The sequence below is a fragment of the Toxotes jaculatrix genome, chromosome 3 (assembly GCF_017976425.1).
Source record: "Toxotes jaculatrix isolate fToxJac2 chromosome 3, fToxJac2.pri, whole genome shotgun sequence".
Taxonomy (NCBI): domain Eukaryota; kingdom Metazoa; phylum Chordata; class Actinopteri; family Toxotidae; genus Toxotes; species Toxotes jaculatrix.
The window spans coordinates 12,550,674-12,567,870 of NC_054396.1; the positions used below are offsets into that span (position 1 = coordinate 12,550,674).

The 17,197-nt window shown below is 44.1% G+C and overlaps 1 protein-coding gene across 3 annotated transcripts in view; it reads right to left on the reverse strand.

Annotated features, from left to right (window-relative positions):
* The window catches only part of foxp4 (forkhead box P4), a 90,139-nt gene that overhangs the window by 65,652 nt on the left and 7,290 nt on the right, over positions 1 to 17,197 (reverse strand). The window lies entirely within an intron of this gene.

The following is a 17,197-nucleotide window of genomic DNA, read 5'->3' on the forward strand; positions in this document are numbered from 1 at the left end:
ACACACAGACACATTATCAAGATGTTCCCCACCTGTTATTCTAAGTTTTGGCCAACACACAAAGTCACAGCCAGAGAAGAGGGGAAAAATAACGAGAAGAAAGCAGATAGGAAGGGAAAGCTAAAGCGCTCAGCATGTCTGTGTCTTGTTTGTGGTTTGTCTTCATCTGTAAACAGAGCTGCTGCTGTGAGCATGTTAGCATGTCATTATCTCATTAAGAATTGATGGCTTCTGCACAGACGGTTCAAACTGTTTTGTTTGTGAGCATTCAGCGACTGATGTTGTACAAACACAACAACCACAAAACACACATATCCCACAGCGCAGCTGACACACGAATACAAGAAGATGGTAGTAAAACTCTTGCAGACGTATGCGCGCTTACTGAACAGATTCCCTTTCGATGTGTTCATCTAAAAACGAGGGTTTAAGAAGATGAATTTAATGGGTGAAAGGGGCACTTCTCCCACTTCATCCCTGCCTACCTCTCCTGTCACTGTGTCCCCTGACCACCTTTTTTGTTGCTGATGTGTAAGCACACTCAATGATGTGAAGCATTTTGTGTAAGCAGACTTCAGAGACTGAAGGAGGCAGTTAGGAGGAAGGGAGAGCATATCTAGGGGCAATAAAAGTGGGCTAATTGGGGCCTGGGAAACATGTTTGTTTTCTCTCTTGTTCTTTTTCCCCCCCCTTTCATTTTTTTTTTCCCAGCCAGTCACAGTGGATCTGTTCATCTGAGAAGGACGAGCGGAGAAAGCAAAGAGGATTAGATTCTGTAAGACACAAATCGTTGCACGCACATGCACGTATAGACGCGCAACTGCGCACACGCACACACCTACGCGGACAGATTTAACATGCCATAAGGCAGCCGTGGGGTGTGTATTGAACAAGATCTGTCTGTCTTAACCAAATGACCAACAGGGTGCAGGGCACTCCACTGGTCCACTCTGCCTTATCAATACACCGCTGCTCGGCCTATTCAGCAGCAAAGAGCTTTCCTACGGCTGCAGCTCAACTCTGGATCAATGTTATGAGCAATGCAGACAAACTGCTGCTAAACAGACTGGCCCCTGCCTCGAAGGCCCGCCACCGTACCGGCTCCCCCAGGCTTGGATAGTTCCACTAATGGAGGTCTCCGCCAGGGCCCCCGAGGGCTCCTAACCACCAAACAGGCCCCCAAGGATTCACCTCCCCCTCTTCTCTCCTCAACCTCCCTCTCTCTCATCCCCCTATCCCTCAGTCATTTCACCCTCCACACGGTGGTATCGACCTCCACCTCTTTAATCAGGACCGCTGACGTGTCCTCATATGTGCATTTGCGTGTGTTCATTACATCCATACTAACATGGAGTCTGTGTGTTTCAGCTGCTGGCTGTAAAAGTCCAGCATGACTGTTTCAGGTAGTGAAAAAAGGGGAGAAAAAAAAATTCCCTCTCTCTCACCCTCCCCCTGAACGTAGCTGGGATCCCTCACCACATGACTCCTGACTAGTCATTCTCCGTGCCCCAGCATTTGTCTTCTTTAATAACAGTGAAAATAGCAAGAGATGAAAAAAGAGCGATGGAAAGAACCTGCATATTTGTCATTTCCGATTGTTTACCTTTTTCACGGCAAATTGATTTTTACATCTCCTGTTACTGGAAGCTCTCTAGGCTCGACTGCCAGGCCTGTCTGGCTCTGGCCTCGGCTGCCAAGCCCGTCTCTGGGCTTTATGACCTGGCTCTGGGGAGGACTTTTAAGGCTTTCAACTCACAAGTCATTTCAATGATACAATACTGCTTTTGTCCTAACCACCTTTGTTGTTTTCTTTCTCTCCCTGCCGCCTCTCACTCTCTCTTTCTTTTCTTCTCTTTTCATCTCTCATTCCCAAATCCTTTTTCATCAGCTGAAAGTGAGTCGCAGAGACTCAGTCCTTTTTTCTTGTCCATACCTGTTTGTTTGCAGAAAAGGTGGACTTGTTGCATCATGACGGGTTGACTATCAAACAGAAAAGACGCGCTATAGGGCACACACACACACACACTAAAACCCTCCAGCTGATGTTTGAGGCTTGCCGTGGGGCGAGCCGGGTTGAAGGAGGCTAGAGTTTCACTGTGGTGGCTGGGCGGTGCGCTGTGGTTCGGATCTTCCTGGGTTCTGGTAGGACTGAGGTTTGCCTGCAGGGACCTCCAGTGAGCCAGGCAGCAGGCCTGAGCTAAACTGAGGCCAGAGCCAGGAATAGTCCTCAGTGCAGAGGGCAGGCCTAATGGTGTGTTTGTAAGGGCGAACCCAAACAAACAACCTGCAGTTTGAATTGAAGGACTGAGGGAGGCTCAGGCCAGATGCTGTCGAATGGGAGAAACACACACAAACACACACAAACACACGGCGTGTATGTATACAGAGAAGCAGGGGCTGAAATAGACTTGTGGCAAAAGAAGTGCACCGCGTACCTCCAGACTAAAGTCATGGCATCAGCCTCAGCCCCCGCGCACATGTCTGGACTTCTGCCTTACACACAGCCTCTGTGTGTGTATTGTGTCTGTGTATGTGTGTGTGTGTGTGTGTGTGTGCGCACTCATTCTAACCAAGGTTCCACAGTTTCTCTCTATATTCACACTAATGAGACAAAACGGCCAGAAAACCTCTTCTGTAATTACTCCCCAAGGAGCAAGGTTTCAGCATGGCCATGGTGCATAAACAAATACACACTCACACACACCCACACACAGATGTACAGTATGCTGATACATCTGAAACAGCATGAGGCTGACATTTAAATGTGCTCAACTATTGAAAAGTTTGTATATGGGAGCATGTGTGAGAGTGAAAGAGAGAATAATACTGGTAATAATCATACCACTGTGGAAGGTAAGGACATCTGCTAATTAGAGTTCTGCGGGTAATTGTGTGTGTGTGTATGTACATGTAGTAAAGGGAATTTCATAAACAAACATTAACACCATTGACCTCACAATAAGAACCTTAACTCTGACTACACTTGAGTGGTTGAGCACAGTCCAGTCTATTGTAATGACAAATCTGAATGGAGATTTGCCATAAAAACTCTAGTCTTGCTTTACCTGAGTGTGTGTGTCAGTGTGTGTCAGTGTGTGTGTGTGTGTGTGTCAGAGCGAGAGAGGAGGAGACTGAGAGAGAGAGAGATAATGGGGCATACATAAGGTCAGTGTTTTTATGAAATCGCTGTCTTTGTCACGCTGCATCAGCTCTGACTTTTCTGTATTTAATAGCGCCTTTAATTCAGCCAATGTTGGCCTGCAGCAGCTTTTAACAACTACAATAGTCTTATTCAGCACGCATACACACTCTCACACACACACACACACCACACTTGAAAACCTGCTCACAGTCAGACAAAGAAGCTGAGATATACGACAAAATCAGGCAATCATTTTGTCTGTCTGAGAGTGAATATTTGGGAAAGGAGTCTTTGAGGCGCACACACACTCCCTGCCCAGTGTTTGTGGTGGCGGAGCACAGCTGGTAACATCTGGATGTATTTTAGAAGTGTTTACATTTCCAAAATGCTGAAAAACTACACAGAAAGGGAGAACGAGAGAGACAGAATTCTGAAAAACACTGCAGGTGCCAGAAGAGTAATAAAGAAACGAGCAAGTCCCAAAAGAAGATTGTTTAAAATCTATCACAGTGGAGTTAGTTCACTTACATACACACACACACACACACACACACACACACACACACACGCTCATAACCGTTGGCCAACTGCAGTTATTGCCATAATCCTAGTCCAACAATAACTGACATCTGGTGCACTAATTGGCAGACTACAGCTTCTCCGTCTGAGTTTTGTCCCATCAAGCTTCCCTTATTGCAGCCGCTCAAATGAAAACTGAGACTTTACGCATCAGCTTCACTTCTCGGTGTGTCCTTACTGCTTACCAGCTGACAACCACTCTTACGCACTCACCGCCACACACAACACAGCAATTTCCGCCGACATGCGCACACAGACACACACACACACACACACGCACACATACAAAAAAAGCATTACTACAGACACACACACACGCACAAAACAGCTGCATTTCCATTTTACTTCTCCTAAATGACGAAAACACAAAAACAGTTGGACTTCATTCAGCCTAATCAAGACTGACACTGAGTACAGCTCTGTGAGATGACGTCAACGACGAAGAGACGCACACACAAGCGGCATACACACACATGCATAGTCTATGGGATGTAATTTCAGTGATTGGGTGTAATTTACCAGTGTAAGCTGAAACCAGACAGGGCAACAAGAGTGATCCCTGCTAGATCAAAAACAAACCATACACACTGGGGTGAAGGGCAATACACACACACACACACACACTTATCCACAGGGACACAGTCAAAGTACGCTGAAAATTAATACACACACTGTGACTTTAGGATAGTAAAAGGCCCAGGTTTGTCGGAGGTGCTACAAAATGACTAAGTGCTTGACTTGACAAGAAATGAGTATTTGAATGTTGTCCCACACAAAGTGTCCCTGGGATCACTGTAATCCGCTCAGGTATGCCACTTTCCCATGGCCCACCCTAACCTCAACACACACACACACACACACACACACACACACACACACACACACACACACACATCCACAGGGCAGATTATTAAAGCGACCTCGTGGCACATGGAGGTTTCTGATGGATTTAACATCAGGAATGATTGTTAACTTTTAGGACTAAAAAGACTTGGAGAGACTCCTGAGAAAAGCGGAGCTCTTAGCCAGACACATGGATCACATGACAACTGGGCCGCGGCAGCAGGGACCCCTGGGAAAACGGCACAGTGCCATCTCTAAGATCACAGACTCAGGAGCCAAGCAGTAATGATGCTGTGCAGCTATATCATATTTTGGTATGAATATAACATTCACATGTGCGGAAGGCTGAAGAGGATTTTGCCGTGAATATGTACATCACAGTGAAGTAGAAAAAAAAAAAAAAGAAAGATAATGACCGTGAAATAAATTAAACCTATTAAGAGGAACGTATGCTCAAGGTGACGGAAGAAATTAATTTGGATCAACTATTGAGACCCATACCTCCACCCCGCTATAGGATTTCTACCAAACTAATTATCACGCTCCACTTTCAGAAATAATAAGTAAAGTACTTAATAGGTTAGGATTCACCCCTGCATTCATATGTCCATTTAACATCCCTGCTTTCATGCCCACACACTCTTGCCTTAATGCAATTTCACATCCGTGATTTAAAATAAGGGAAGGAATTATATTTCAAGTGGTATGAGGATTAGAATATACAAGCAGTGATATTAAAATACTGTAAGGTCTTCTGTGTGTGTGTGTGTGTGCCAAGCCTTTCTGAGTGGCTGAAGCGGAGGTAAAGATGTTAAATAATGTTTTTGTCACAGTTTAGAAGGACGGAGGAATTACAATGAAACCACAGATCTCTGATTAGTCTTCTCTCACTGTATATTAATTTTTGTTCCCTCTCTCCTTTATGCTGGTTAGGAGTTTAATTTTTAAACAGAGCACAGATATGAAAAGACCCCCAAGTGTGTGCTCCTACGCCAGCAACAGAAGTCTGTTTATCTAGGCAGCCATGCGCTCCAATTATAACAACATCCAAATGCAACTATTGTTTCATTTCAAACATTCTTTAAAATTAAAATCACTTTTTTTGTGTTTTTATCCCTCTACTTACGCACCACTGAATTAGCATTTCGGCGCCCCGGGATATGGAGAAAGTACGAAGTCAAAATGCAGGTTAGGCCAGTTTTGTTCATTATCAGTGCTGCAGAAGTTAAGCCGAAAATAAATAAATAATTTAAAAAAAAATTGAACAAGCCCTTAAGACAGGCTTTATCAAAATTATGTTTTTCATTACTTATTTTTCAAAGAATTCAAATGCAATGAACATTAATCATGCATTTGTGAGGATCTTTCTGTGAACTTCTTCTTCTTTTTTTTTTTTCCATTTAAAAAACACCATCCTGTCCTTATTTCTCCCGGTGTGATATGTCACTGGGTTTTGTGTTTCTGTCATTTTGTGCACTGTGAAAAGTAAAAGGGCAGTAGCCAGTGAGAGAAAGGGAGTCAATATCTTGATGAAGTCTGAGAGGATTACTATATGTCACTTCCTCTGAGTGTAGTTCACACCACAGAGCGTACTCCACACATGCACAGTGCCAACATGACCACATACACTGCCTTTCTCCAAAGGCATCAGCTCAGCCACTGTCAGAAACATGAAAATAAAAAATAGATATAAAATATGGAGAGACTGAGTGGGGGAGTCTATTAAGTGCTGTGGTTTTCTATTAAACTCTAGTGAAGGCGGGGGAGAAAAGGGGAAGAGGAGTTCACATTATCTAAGAGAATTCCAATTAACACTCTCCCCCTCAGTAATTAGCTACTAAAATAGCTAGCGAACAAACCCGAAATCCTAACCCTGACGCCACCGCACTGCCTAATTAATTCTCAAATCAGGAGCATCTGATGCAGAAAAGAACCTGATAGTGTAGATGACAGACAGACCGGTCAGAGTAAACCATGAGGAATACGGTTAAAGTGTAAATTTAAAAAGAAAAATGTCTGTCTGCTGTGCGAGCTTGCTGTTTTTGTTCCTCATCATTTCCGCTCCCTTCCCGTGTTACTTTTCTTTTGGACTCGTGACAGCGTCTCTATATTTTAAAAGACAAAACCGCTATCGTAGACTTACTGTAACAGAACTAGAGTGGAGCTAATTAATAGGTACACTTAGTCACAAACAAAAGCCTCAGTGAGGGAATAAAAAGTTGAATAAGTGAGATTAATAAAGAGATATAAAATAAAAGAAGGAGAATATTGAGAGATCCGGGCTGAAGAAAATGAGGAGAATGAAGGCGGGAAAGCTGAAGTGAGGGACATAGCCAGAGAAGCTGATACCGTCTGCCGCTCATTTGCTTCTTCACTGGTCAGTTCTTCCACTGTTTAATGCAAACAGATGAGGCCTTTTCTCGCTCTTTTTCCAAATCCTTTCTTTTTAACGGTGGCTTCTTGGCCTCTGCGGTAACGTCAGCACAGCGTCTATTAAAACAGCATGTGTCCCAGACTGCTGCACACACACACACACACACACACACACTGTAACACACACACACACACACACAGAAAACCTTTGCACTTGGATGCTTTTTGGTGAACTTTTAACCTCTTTCCATGAAATGACATCTGGAGCATGGAGGGGTTAAGGTGTGTCTAAAGTTTTTACAAATATTGCCACATCTACATACACAACAGATATGTAGACAGACCCTATACAATCAGAGACAGGTATCAGTGTGAGCTATATTAAAATGTCATCTATCTGTGGCTCCTATCAGTGCCCAGTGCTGATGGATAACAAGATAAGGATGAACTCAATCAGCCAACAACCGATGCAGCCACAAGGTGGGCTATAAGATCCCACTATTATAATTCCAACCTAATTCATCTGCTTTTCAATATTCACATGGTGGCCTGTTTCAATTAGACACACATACTCACACACAGCTTGTCGACAATACTGTAGCTCCAGCAATATCTTTTAATATGCCGAGATACCCATCAGGTAGATTTTACACCGATTTTTGCAGCTAACGCACACCCTCACACACACAAAAGCTTATGTAAACTAAGTCTCACACACACAGACACAGTGACACATTATAAAAAAACACAAGCTGTCACACGCTGATCTGTATCTGGACAAGTCAAACTGTGATAAAGTCACTCTACAACTACAGCAATCGATGGAAGTAATTTATTTACCTCACCAGGCAATTTCTGCTCTGTCTTCAGAGAGAAGGAGAGAAGGAGGGAGAGAGAGAGAGAGAGAGAGAGAGGGAGGGAGAGAGAGAGAGAGAGAGAGAGAGAGAGAGAGAGAGAGAGAGAGAGAGAGAGAGACAGGGAGATTTGGCAAGTATGTGTGAGTGGTGTGTAAATTAATCTAGCAGCAGTGAGATCCAGAGCCATGTAAAGTCCATAAAACAAGAGGAGGTTAAAGCAGCTCACATCATACACACACACATCAGGCAAAGGTCCAACACCAAAACCACTTCTTCCAGAGAGAGAAGAGACGTGAAACGTCATCTCAGTTCCATTAATATGATGTGCTATCCCTGGATGCCACTAAAAAGAAGAAAAAGGAACAGTTAAGAGTTCCCTTCTCTTTCTTTTTCTTTCTTTCTTTCTTTTTCCTCCATTCAAAAGCAACACACGCTGGAGAGAGGCCTGTCCACGGTCCTTAACTTTAACTCAATGAAATAAAAGGCACTTAACTAACCCCTCAATGATCGATACAAACACTGCTGCTGGCTGGTGCTCACACACACATATACACACACACACACATGCAGACACACACTTATCCCACCTCCTCAGATGCTCATGCATATGCATGTCCATTGTGATTTATGCATCCTGGCGGGGGTGTGAGCCTATCTGAGAGCAAGGCCAACACACAGGTCAGCTCATTTGTAAATCAGTTGCCTATTTATGGATGTGTACGTGTGAGTGTTTGTGAGTGTGTATGCATATCTAGGGATGTTTGTGCCTATAAATCTCTGTGTATGTGCCAATGAGTAGAGGTCAGTAGTAGAATCAGGCTCATAATCACTGTAGCGCCTTCATTCATCGTATTTATTGAATTCTTTCCAGCTTCTGGTCGTGGTGAGTGTAAATCACACCAGTTCTCCACTTTGGGCTGCCTTCAGTTCAGTGTGTGTGTTCCAAGTCATGTCCGCTGAGCGCTGACTACTTCTGCCAACCAGAGCTCTGACCCCGCTCTTTGCAGCAGGAAGTCACAGAGCTTTCTGACCTCTCTTATTATTCCCAGGGAAGGCTGGGGGAAACGCCTTTAGAAAAACGCCTTCCCATCAGAAAGACTGTCAGCTAATGGGGTCCCCATGGTCTCTTCTGTCCAATGCACTGGATTATGGGTAAAAATAAGACAAGACCTACACCCAAAGAGGTGTTAGGGGTTAAACGTACGTTAATTTGTGGCATAATCTCAGCACATAGCCTTCTTTGCACACAAAGTGAAAAAAAAAAGTGTGTGCTTGCCTTTGTGGAAATTCAGTGGTGTTGCTCCACCCTCCTCCCACCTCCTCTGAACAACAGATTTGGGCTAATAGGGCAGCTGCTTGTCCCCCTCCCCTAAAACCCTGCTATGCTGCTCCCCCTGCACCCTTCCACCCTGTCTCCCTTCCCAAAAAAAGCCCAGGAGGAAGCCTGTTGTTTTCAACTTGTTTTTGACACGGCCGTGAATGGAAAAGTTCAAACTGTTGGAACGCTCATCCTTAAAAAGAAAAAAAAAAAAGTTGCGTTTAATTTGTCCACTATTTTCCTTGAGTGTTGCTTAGGATATATCCCCAGATCATTTAGAAGATAGCAATGAAAGGAATAAAGCACAGTTTGCCACGAGGCTGTCTGTTTATCTATCTATCCATCTATCTAGCTGTCTGTCTTTCCTTTTCTGTTTTGCTACGTTGTCAACACAGGCAACCGTCTCCCAGAAATAAACCCTGCATTAGGCTGGCCAGCAACCATGGTTTGTAACGTCATCACTCACACAAAAACAGTTTATGCACTCCACGATGCAAAAAATATAATTTGGAAAGACTACAGCAGGAAATGAACAAGTGCTTGGATATACAAAAAAGGAAATGTGAAAATATTGCAAGCTATTGCAACACAAAAAAAATAATACCAGGGGAAACACTATCAAGATAAAAACCCCTCAAACACACAATCAATCCCTGGTGGTGTGTGAAAGTGAGCTCACAGAAATGTTTCAATGGATTGAAAACTATTATGAGTGTGTATGAGTGTGCGCCCCATCACATAAGACAAGAGGGCCTGACCTCCGTGTGTTCATTTATGTGGCAGTGTTTGTTTGTTTGTGTGTGAGTGCATGTCAGTGTGTATGTGGCGATGGGGGGGGGGGGTGCCAATGGGTGTAACAGGAGCCAAACTGTAAGCCATATGCCGCCCCCGCCAACCCCCCACCCGCAAACCAGAGACACACACAAATACTTCCACGCATGCCCCCTTCATGAACATACTTATATGTACACACATGCACACACACAGGCTTCCCTGTTTAAAAAAAAAAAAAGCCCCTCCACTTCATTAGGAAAGTAAACACAAGTGCTGTCTGAAGTGGCTAATTAGAGACTAATTACTCCCTGCTCGTTACTAATGCAAATTAGATTACGCTGCTTAACTTCCTCGTGTCCACAACGCTGCTGTTAATTGAGGCCTTTTGAAATTAAATTACCCGCTAATTAGCATATCAAAACCATTAATTCTGAGCAAGGAGGGAAAAAAAACAACAACAAATGCCAAGTTTTGCTAATGAGTTTTGCTAATTGAATATGTACGCTCAATACAGGGGTTTGTGCCAGGAATACCTATTCAGCTGATCAGCACGCGTGTCTGCGTGCACGCGCGTGTGCGTAAGTAGCCACCATGCATCATAAGAGCAGCATATAATTAAAGCAAGCGTTCCATGTCTCCAGATGCTTTGTCTATATTTCCCTCTGAACGCTCGACTCCACTGATGCTCGGCGTACATGGTGCAAGGGATACAGCAGAGACACAGAGAAAAGGTGTGTGAGAGGGGATGGATATTCATCTCATGAGAGGTAAAAGAGCCACTGTATGTGAATGTGGAGTGTGTGTGTGTGTGTGTGTGTGTGTGTGTGTTACAGTGGTATGTGAGCAGGGTTAGCGTTTGTCCAGGCTGTAAGCCTTCTTTGAAGTAAAGAACTCTGTCTCTCTGCTGCTCTCCTAAAGCCCCGGACCCCCTGCCAGCGCCACCCCCCCCCCCCCTTCAACTGGCCCCTCTTCACCTCAGCTACAATACCTGTCCAATTAGGGAAACACACACACCCATACACATTTTATGGCCACTAGCAGGTGAACAGCCCAATCTTTCCTTCAATCAAAGCTGAATCTGTTTTTTTCTCTCTCTTCTGACTGAATAGATGATTTGAAACTTTGCGGATTAGAAATGGTGAGCATATTCATGGCCGGGCCTACCTGCTTATGAATACGAGAGGAGAGACACAGAGAAGCCAGGAGCTATTAGCTACTTTAATCTGCTGACGAAATAAAAGAATCATACATCTAAAGATCCATCTCAGCTTTGCATGTAAAACCAACAGAAATAATGTCATTTTGAACAACTCCTCTTTCCCTATTCCTAAATATCTATCCAATCAGGGTACGTGAAAAGCCCCATTCAGGTTGGCCCTTATAAAAGTTTCATCTTATTACACTTTCCAACTTCTCATTTCATTATCCCTATAATGGCAGATGAAAAAACGAATGGTAAAATTGAGAGGTAGCCATACAAAAAAATTAAATAACCATGATAATTAGATGTAAAGATATTATAATTCCTTTAACAGGATGCATAGAAACTGCTGCTCGACAATATTTGCCCTAATTGCTAGAATTATCATATTAACCAGTTACCATTTGAGTAAGTTGATTAAAAAATTGATTATTCGTCTATTTCTTTTAGGAGTTTCTTAATCAAAATCTAACATCCTTGAAAAATTAATTTGAAGCCGTTTCTTATCAGTTAATTAAATCGGGTTGGAAGTCATTTTTTCTGTGCGGCATGATTAGAACGGTTCTGTTCTCTTCTGTTCAGACACCATGACGTTAGAGGGGGAACTTTTCACTGTCTCATCAAACATTCACAACCACAAGAATAGGACTTCTTTGAAGAGCCCGCCGTCTTTTTTTTCTTCCAAACCTCTGCCTTTCTGATAAATTGCGCTATACCCAATAGATCTTTCTTTCTCGTTAACACATTCTCATTAACGGACAGAGAAAGCGAAAGGAGAGGGGAGGGGAAGAGAGAAGGGGAGCAGTGTGGAGAGGCAGAGGGGAGAGTGGGGGGGGGGGGGGGGGGGGGGGTGGAAGGGGAAGAGGGGGCTAAAGGGGTGGGGGTGGGGGGTAACAAGAGGTGGGAAAAACAGGGCAGAGATAAAGTCAAACGGGGAAATGAATACACTGACAAATTTTCGTACAGAATGAAGAAAATTAAATAATATAAAGAGGCACACACACGTGCAATGTTGCCTGGGTGACAGCCTTGGGATGGCCTGAGCTGAGACTAAACAACTAAGTCAAGAGCTAAAACAAGACCTGCTGTTACTGTAGGAACAAAATGCCTGTCTGACCAAAAACTGTTCTCTCTCAGACATTTAATGTTGGTAATCAAACTCTTATTTTCTTCAATTTGTATAAAATATACATGAAAACAGTATTTGACAGGTAAATGACAATGTATTTCCCTGATATATATTTTATGCATATATATAATAGATTTCACTTGGTTCCATATCAATTCAAATTTGCAGCTTAAAAAACTACACATCAGAGGGTGACTTCACCTCAGAAAACTAGTTTTCTATTTCTGGAAGAAGACTAATTATAAAGCTCTGCCCCTGGGAAAGAAAAGCCCCTCTTGAAGGAGAGAGGGAGGCAGAGAGTCCATTCAGCACTGGCATCAGTGGAATATAAGTTTGTCTCTCTCTACTTCAGCGAGCAGCAGAGCAGAACCGAACAGATACAGTGCACTCCGCTCATCTGTCCATCCCCGACTCCTCGGGGAGGTATGGAAGGATTGGAGAGGGAGGGAGGGGGTTCAAAAGAAGAATTAAAAGGAGAATCATTGAGGATACAGAGCGGTATGGTGAGTCTCTCTGATTGGATAATGAATTGAATAATTATTACGGCCCGGCTAGTAAAGTTACGCAGAAATCTCAGCTCGTCAACAGCCAATCAGCACGCTCCCTCATCAACGAATCAAACCCCCACCCCAGGGGGGTGAGGCGGCAGTGGTGGTGTGGGGGCTTCTATTTGCTCTTCCATCTGCCTCTCTCCCCATATTTCTCTCTCTTTTTTCTCTTACAACACGTCACTCTGTCTTTGGTACAGCTGCCCTCATCTTTCTCCATGGGAGACAGAGAATTCTCAAAGCCACAATTACCGCACAGAACTATCAATTTCCCCTTCAATTAACCCTGTGGGAAGAGAGGGGACGAGGGAGAGGAAGGAGAGAGCAGAGAAGGGGATGAGAGATTCAAATTTGGGATGAAGAGGGCCACCTTAGTCCACCCCCCACCCCCCCTCCAGCATCCTCCCCCCCAGGGTGCAGTCATGTGGTTTGGGATGAGGAGGGAGAGAATTACACCTCCTCGGGATGAACTTGACCCCACCGCTGGAGGTCAAACAAGTTACTATACAGTGCAGGCCCCCCTATCCTCATTACCAGCAAATAGGCCCAGCCACCGTTCCACTAATGCAGACTGTATGTTAATAACCAGCGCTCAAACCACAGCGCAGAGCTGTCGAAAGCTAAGAGAGAGATAGACAGAGAGAGAGAGGCAGAGCAGCAAGGAGGAGGATGGAGGGAAAGAGGGGAGAGAGAGAAAAAGGACAGAGAGGGGGAGGAATAAGGAGGGGGCGTGAGCCAGGAGTTGTGTTTCTTAGATCAGCAACTAAGGGCCTGCGCCCCACAACAACGGACGGCTGTGACGGCATGCTTCCCTCTGTGCTCTGCTCCCCCTCTCCTCCTCTTCTTTGCTGGCTCACTTCCCTTCTCACCTCCTCCTCCTCCACCCCCCCACACCCCTCCCAACTCTCTGAGCGAACCCCTGGGGGAGCCGCTCAACCAAACCCAGCCTTCAGCAAAGTTTCACAGGCAAACTTTTCACAAAGCCTCCAATAGCCATACGCCTGCCTGACACCATGGAGCATTGCAGGGTTTCATTGCCACTCACCCTCCCTCCTGTCCTCTTTTTTTGTACTTTAGTCCTTTGTGCCTCCCTCAGTCCCCTCCCTCGTTTATGCTGACTACTTTCCGAGGCTAATGCACTGTTCCTAACTGACCTTTAGACAATGGAAACCTGCAACAGCAGAAGTTGCCGATTAGGTCTACAGGTTGCGTACGGCAGCGCTGACCTTCACTGGGCCAAACCGGCATTGTGGTGTCTGCTAATCCAACAGCCCAATGGCTGCCTTTCAGCGTGGTAAAACAAACACGTCCTCAGTCCTCGAACAGAAAACATTCCTGTTTTCTCCATTACTGGATTTTTAAATACTTCATAGAAACCTCTCATACTGGAAACAATGAGGAAAAAGACAAAGTAGAAATTTGTTAAACAGTTTTATGTTGTTTCTTGTCATTTGTTGTTTTTGCCAGTGAATCGTGACTAAAGTCTTTTTGTGCAGGGCCAAGGTGGTGTGCCGAGAAAACACTGCACAGAATTTCATCACAATCACTAAATGGACTGAACAAAATTTATCAGCATAATTCAGCACATTTTCCTCACACTGGATATAATTCTTTGAAAGAGTAAAAGCACACAATTCAATGAGTTTACAACTTATTAGGAATTATTAGGAATTTGTGTGTGAATGTTCTACAGTAATTGTTCCCCGCCTCCCGTGCATGAAATTTGCTTGCGTTCAAAGCAAGTAAAAATATTTTACATAACAAAAAGATTAAAAGAAGAAAAATTTTAGTTTGGAATTTCTCTTTTGAGGTCTCTGAATTCTGTTTTCAATTTCTAGTAAAATTAAGCATTTTAGTCATTTTATCTCACACTAAAATAAATAAATAAGTGAACAAATAAACAGCTTCTTAGAGACTGATGAAAGGGCTATTGATTGACCTTGCATCGAGTCTTGTCGTGTCAGTCATATAAAATAAATGATTCGTATTGAAATGGGGGCCTGAGGAGAAGGAGCAAATGTTGGAGGTAAACTGTGATGACAGCTTGGATGTAATGAAGAGGCTGAGGGAACACAGAGCCGTGATAATTAGAGACAACAGGCATGACAGGGAGAGGAGGAGAGGAGGAGAGAGGGAGAGAGGGAGAGCGTAGAGCGGGGAGAAAGAGTAGATGGACAGGAGAAAGTGCAACAGAATAAGAGGCGAGAAACAAAAAGGCAAAAAAAAAGAAAAGAGACAGCAAGTGCTGAGTCTTTCACAGTGAGTGACTATTGGAGCTCAGACAGGGAAAAGAACACTTTCCGACCAACCACGGACCAGAAATGAAGGCAGCCCTGGCAACTGCAGGCACGCATGCTGTGTGTGCAGCCTCATGAATGACACACAAACATCTTTCCTGATATATTTTTATGACAACTGATTCAGGGAGAGGTGTTAAAAAATACAAAGGCCTTGTAGGAGGAACTGACTGTTTGTTGTAAAGTAAATTTAAAAAAAAGACTGATAAAATATTCTTTTTTAGTTCACGTATGTCTTGTTATAAGTCGACCAAAAATGTCTGTGGAAGGAGGAAAAATGCCTGGGTTGTGCCTTTGTAGATATAGTGAAACAGCAGTATATTTGAATTATGTTTTCCTCTTTTAATCCAGAAAAAAAAAACATTTTAATTAATTGTTGAAAGACAATATAGTGTTTTTTTTCCCCATTTTTAAACTTGAATTGATGCATTGAACTGGAAAATGAAAAACTGTAGTACAAAAAGGAAAACAATTACAAAACTTTCCTTTAATTAACATAAAATCTGATAAGAGTATACATTTGAACAGTATTATATGCAGACTGTTCGAATAATTGGAAAACTACCTTGGCTTGAATGGTAAGCCAAGAATTTAACAGTCCTAAAATCAAAGACTACACTCTCCTTTTACACACAAGCTTTTCCTACTTTTCAGCTCTATTCTTTTTGTTTTTCAGCGCTCTCTGCTTTCCTTTCCTCTCACCCTCTGACCAGCATTCTGCCGACAAACAGCTAACGCTGCTTCAAAGGCCATCGGCCCACAGTGCAAACACACACACACACACACACTCTGCCTTCTCTCTCCTCAGGAACATGAGAGCTGGCTCTAATTCACAGGCTGGTAAAGCTGTGGTGGACAGCAATCTTGATCTGGCAGGATTAGGCTACTTTTATTTCCCCGAGAGCCACGGGGAGGAGGGGAGAGGAGGTGGAGGGAGGTGGGTGTGTGTGTGGGGGGGGAGGGGGGGGACTCAAATCCTTCTACAAATGTCAAACAACGACTGGTGACCAGAGGCCGCAAAGATACACACTCAAACACACACAAGCTCATAAACACTCCTGAAAAAGCCCAAAGTGCCACCCAGAAAAAAGACTCATCACTCTCCGTCTCATCAGTCTGTGGAAGAGGGGACGTGGGGGCAAAGAGGGGAGGAAAGGAGGAGGAGGAGGACGGAGCGAGGGAAGGAAAGAGGGAGCAAAACAGGGAGGGAGTGCGGAGGGGGGGGATTACACAATTATTCAGATAACAGCTGGGAATAATCTAGTGGCAGATGTCTCTCGGTCAACAATGCCCACCGCACACGGGCGTGCGTGTGTGCGCGCACACACACTAACAGGGTTTCAATGCACAGCGAGCAGCCACAGAGTGAAAAAGTGGCGGCTGATGAACCAGCACGAACTACTCCACAGCACAGATTTTTTTTTTTTTTTTTTTTAAATCAGTCCTTGATGCACATTAAACAATCGATAAAAAATAATGAGAGAGAGCCTGTTTTCTCCCGAACAATGAAATGTCTCAAAAAATTAGCACAAGTTCGGAAAGTGACGACTTGTTTGCTTTTCTTCTCCTCCGACAGCCGCCTGAAAAACAGAACCTAAAACCTGAGGAATTCTGTCCGTGGAGGAGAGAGGTGGAGGGTCACCCACTGATTGACAGTTAATTGTAGTTAACACACACACACACACTCATGGTAAGCGCACACACATGCAGAGCGCTACAGCATCCTTCGTGTCAGTGAGCGATCTCCAAGACTCCAGATAGAGGCTCTGGCAGCGACTGCCCCCCCCCCCCCCCTCCCTGAAAGGGCACAGCCACAGAGTCTGCACCCCACTGGGCAAAGCCTGTACAGTTTCTTCACCTTGAGAGCCACAGCAGAAGGGAGAAGAAAAGGAGGGGGAGGACAGAAGTTGAGAGACACAGAGACCGTGTAGTCTTTCGCGATGGGCCAGATCATATTTATAATACGTACTTTAAAAACGATCTCTGAATATTTCTTCCAGAAGTTTTGGAAAAGTGAATTCCCAAGCTCTTTCCCTGTCTAACATTAACAAATCTTTGCATGAGGTTACATTTAGTGGAGGAGGAAAAGAAGGGCGGCCCAAGAAAGCAGTGGGAGCGAGCCCTGTCAATCTGTCA